Source organism: Fukomys damarensis, unplaced genomic scaffold (genome assembly GCF_012274545.1).
Source record: "Fukomys damarensis isolate Sample0158 unplaced genomic scaffold, DMR_v1.0_HiC HiC_scaffold_9, whole genome shotgun sequence".
NCBI classification, from domain to species: Eukaryota; Metazoa; Chordata; class Mammalia; order Rodentia; family Bathyergidae; genus Fukomys; species Fukomys damarensis.
The window spans coordinates 15648128-15652976 of NW_022900921.1; the positions used below are offsets into that span (position 1 = coordinate 15648128).

The 4849-nt window shown below is 36.7% G+C and overlaps 2 long non-coding RNA genes across 6 annotated transcripts in view; both read right to left on the reverse strand.

Annotated features, from left to right (window-relative positions):
* Positions 1-282: 282 nt before the first annotated feature.
* LOC104860903 lies at positions 283-2202 on the reverse strand. The gene is made up of 2 exons (XR_779849.2): positions 1966-2202; positions 283-432 (listed from the first exon to the last, which is right to left on the reverse strand). It is a non-coding gene; the product is annotated as an uncharacterized LOC104860903 (long non-coding RNA).
* Positions 2203-3134: 932 nt separating this feature from the next.
* LOC104860902 overlaps positions 3135-4849 on the reverse strand; it is a 41167-nt gene continuing 39452 nt past the window's right edge. For 3 of the 5 annotated variants that reach the window (XR_004516403.1, XR_779848.2, XR_004516401.1), the window contains one exon: positions 4044-4298. This is a non-coding gene — a long non-coding RNA (uncharacterized LOC104860902). The other 2 variants (XR_004516402.1, XR_004516405.1) reach the window with 1 other exon arrangement.

Consider the following 4849-nt stretch of genomic DNA (forward strand, 5'->3'; position numbering starts at 1 on the left):
TTAAATCCTTTTGAGCTCATTAAATGTCTTATGTATTTGCTTATATGTTTCTTCTTTTATGTCTTCAAACATTTTGACCATGTAGTTCCTCAGTTATTTGCCTATACAGTAAGTAGCTTCCTCTGCTGAAGGGTTCATGAGATCAGTTTTTGAGTTGGGGGTTTGAGTGAGCATTGTGCTGCCCTGCCCTCTCATGTTTCCATTGTTTTTGTACTGCTGAAGATCAATTAGTGTAGACTCTGCCACTACTTTGGAGATCTCTTTCATTAGGTTCTATCTCACAGTGATGCGTCCTTGGATTACTGATTATACGCCTCTTCAACCTTTTCAGCATAATATTTGAGGATCTCCATAGTGTCCAACCTTCTTCTGGGGAGTTGAGGAGAAAACCAGGCTGGGGGATTTAGCTCAGTGGCACTGCACCTGCCTGAGCTTGTTCATGAGTTTGATGCCCAGGACCAAAAAAAAAAAAGAGGAAAAAACAAACCACAGTGAGGTTGACAATACAAGAACAAACCAGATATTGTCACACAGTAAAAAACAATTGAAAACAATAACTGTCCCCCTTAACTATGGAAAATAAATCAGCAATAATAATAGGGTCAAAGACCAATAACGGTTATAATGGTATCATCTTTAACAATAGGAAAGAGATCTGCAATAAGATAAACATAAATATAAACCAAATACTGGCATATAAATATCTATTAAGTCAATAACTATACCACCATTTACAATAGAAAATAATTCAACAACAGTACCATAAAGTAGTGTGGTGGACCTAGAGCACACATGCTGCAGTGGACTGCTGGTTATCACTGAAAGCTCTAAAAGGCTTACCTTCACTGCCAAAGGGTAAATAGCTAAAACTTTGTAAAGATTGATAATAATAACAATAAAACTGGAGGTGATGGAGTAAGCGGAAAGTGAAAGAAAATAAAATTTGAAAAAGAAAGGGAGGCAGATGAGAAGAAATTGAGATTCTTTAAATCCAATTAAAGATAAAGGAACGTTAATAAAATCAGGTCAAAATAACAGAAAAGGACAAATAGGAAAAAGAAAGTAAACATAGGGGAGGAAAGAATAAAAACAAAGAGCCAGGGAAAAAGAAAAAGAAATGAGTCCAAAAAATCCCTACATGTGTTTAGGTGAGTGGTTTCTTTTCAAGGCTATACTGGAATCCATCAGACATGGATGGGGAATAGTGAGTCACAGTTAGGGCCTATTTTGTTTCCACACCAACTTTTTACTATTTGAATGCTGAGTCTTGCCCCATCTTTCCCAGTGAGCATGGTCAGTGTGGTTTGCCTCACAGCTATATTCACTTCAGTGGCTGTTTGTGCTTTAATGCATTCCAAGTCACTGTTATCTTTGACTATTTTTATGGCCTGTGCGCTTGCTCCGAAGGTCTCTCTGTCCATACACCCCTGACCATGGCAACTGTCCAAGCTGAGGCATGTCCCTGATCACATTGGTGGGAAAAGCAAACTGACCACTGAACTTTGTGCTGTACGTAGGCAGCAAGTGTGTTAAGCAGTCACTGGATATAATGTCAGCACCCAGCTCCCAGAAGGTGGGATTGCCATGTCTCTCACAACCTGAGCACACTGCTACTTTAACTTCTCAGAATACCCACAACTAGCCCACCACTGCTCTGTCTGTCTCCTGTGTCTCTTGTGGTAGGAAGATCCCAGAGACCATAAAATTATGGTATTCTGTCACTTCTAATTATAGTCTTAAAGAATAGATCCCTTCCCAAAATGGTTTCTAATTATAACACTCCCAAATATGGCAGATACTTGCAATGTATTTCTTCTCCAACTTTAGTCTACTGTGCAGGAGGAGTCACTTTTAGAGTAAAATTCCGCAGTGTATTTGCAACTTACAATATCATGGGCTTTTCTTGAGGCTAGTGATGTCAGTCTGTTGTTTCTCCTGGGGGCTGTGCACACTCTCTAAGCTTACCTTATGTTTGTAGAGACAGGACCTCATCTCTGGGAGCTGGGGTTAGCAATCCAGGCTGCCTTGTTTTTTCTCTGTGTTGTCTTCAGTTTTTCTGTAATTCAGCTTTTTTTATTTCCAGAGCTCTACTTCTTGTTTTCTTCTCTAAGGTTTTGTTTTCCAGGTGCCTCTATTACAGGTTTCAGAGAGGCTATACAGTCTGTACTCCACCATTTCTAATCCATTGGCTTGATTCTTAAACTGTTTTCATAAAGCAGAGATATTTTTTCACATATAATGTAGCCCCTCTTTCCATAAGCTGATTATAAAACTGTGTTTTTAAAGTGGAGGAGATATATGAAATATATATATGGAACATAGTTTTCTTTATCACCATTATTTTCAAATAACCTAGTTTTCATTATGCTCTTATAATCAAGCAACAAGAAAGCAAAAATATATATGGAGAGAAAAAGAGAGTCCACCAAAAAATGTAGACACACTTCAGCAGTTGGTCATATTAATAAATATCTGGAAGCCAATGACCACCACCTTGTGCACCTCTTGTAATTGTACAGCCCAGCAGTAACTTGAATTAATCTGATGATGTCTCAATAAATTAGTATTAAAATACTGATACAAGTTTTTCTTTCCCTGATGTATATATATTTTTGGCAGACTCTACATATGTAATCAGTAAAATAATTAAATATTTATGTTGGAACATAGCAGGGACTATTCACTATAATCCTAATTAGGTTTAAATCTGAAATATCTGAGTGATGTTTAATTATCTTAATGCATAAAGTTGCACTTATTTGCCTTTATTACTCAATACGCATAATTTTTCTTAGTGGCAAATAATGAACCAACTTGTCAATAATTTCACACTAAAAATGTCAGATTTGGAAGAGAGTACAATTTGAGGCTGAAATTTTAAAGTTTTTAGAAATGCCGATTTCTTCCCCTGCTTTAAGAAGGAAATGGTCACACACAGATTTAGAATTTTGCGAAACTTTAGACAGTCACTTTTTCTTTTATTTTTTTAAGGCTTTTTAAAAAAACGACTAGCTTAAGAAGTGAAAGGTGAATTTGAAACAAAGCATTGCTCTTGAATCCTTCATGATTTTCACATCAGGCTATAAAATCCCTAATTCTATGTTGAAATGTATGAACTTTGCTGGAAACAAATTTCCAAATGTAAAACATCACTGTTTGCAAAACAATGTTTTACCCCCATGTAGTAAAACTTAAATTTTAAAACTTTAATTGTTAAACTATAAAAATAAATATTTCCGCCAACAACATGTCACCACATTGCCTACCTTGGGCAGCAGCATCACATCTGAGTCCCTGTGACTGATGTCCCTAGGGCTACACTGCCTTTCACTTCCAGGGTCCTTATCTCTGGCAACTGCATGCTCAAGGTCATAAAAATCCTTTCTCAAGAGTAAACCATTAATATTTATTGACTAGTAGTTCCCATAGTAATACAGTCAGTCAGCTGAATATTGGTAGCATATTAAGTGACTCAGACACTATAATTTCTAAATACAGGCTGAATATCTTTTACTTGAAAAGCTTGGGACCAGTGACATTTCATACTTTGTTCAGATTTTGGAATTCTCTACGTACATAATGAAATACCTTAGCAATGGCACCCGAATCTAAATGGAAAATCCATTTATTTTTCATTTACATCTCATACACAAATACTTTTATGCAGTATTTTTAGTATACCTGCCTTTTGATTTTGACCCATCACATAAGGTCAGATGTACAATTTTCCACCTGTAGCAGTTCAGATTTGGGATGTTCATAATAGGGATGTTTGACCAAAGGTTGAATACAAAAGGAATAGATATTTGACGATCTTTGCATTCACTTTTTGAGGAGAGCTTGCCAAATCAGACTTGTAATTCAAATTCACAACACAACAGTGTTACCACACCAAGCCCATTTTGCTTGCCTCACAGTATGTTAATCACCAAAACAACCTGTTTGCAAAAGAGAGTTTATTCATACGATAGCTGAGTTCAGCTGGAGAGATCCACACCTCAAACTTCCATCCCCAAGGTAAGGTTTAGGGATATCTGTGGAATAAAGCAGAGCGATATAAAGCACAGAGTTAAAGTGACTGGATGTGGAGTCATCAGTGGTCTGCACATGAGTATTGGATCTCTACTATGGCTCTTCATGGAATACATGTTCAGAAAATGGCAGCATTAGCATGATCTTGGGGATGGCATTCTTGGCCTCCTGACATCAGCAGCTCACCCATCAGATGCCTGCACAGGCCCAGGTAAAGAGTCAGTAGTTTCAGTTATAGAAAGTTCTTCAAGTACCTGAAAAGTAACCTAGACAACCATTATCATAAGTCACATATCAGAGGCATTGTCTACAGAAAAGCTAGTAAGAGACTATTAACTAGAAGTTCAAATTATATTTGAGTTATTTGAGTCAATGTTCAATTCCTAAAATTTGTCTTTCTTGTTGCTTAATTATAAGAGCATAATGAAAGCTAGGCTACTTGAAAACAATGGCGATAAAGAAAACTGCCAAAAAATAAATACGCACAAGTCATTTTTCTACAGATTTTATTTTTATTTTTTTATTAATTAATTTTTGGTACATTTAAGGTATATAATATAGTGACATTTATCATTGGAAATTTGCACCTTTAAATAATCCATCTTGATGGGAAGAAAGGAGCTAAAGGTGTAGGGAAGGTGGGATGGGTAGGGGAAGAGTAAAAAGGGAAAAGAAATAAATGTGAGAGAATGAAAAGATGAAAATAAAGTGTTTGTAGATGGGGAGGGGAGGAGGGGGTGAAGGGAGGGCAGAGGTAAGGGGAAAAAATGAGAACCAAGACTTGTCATGTAGAGGTACAAGATCCCAACAATGAATG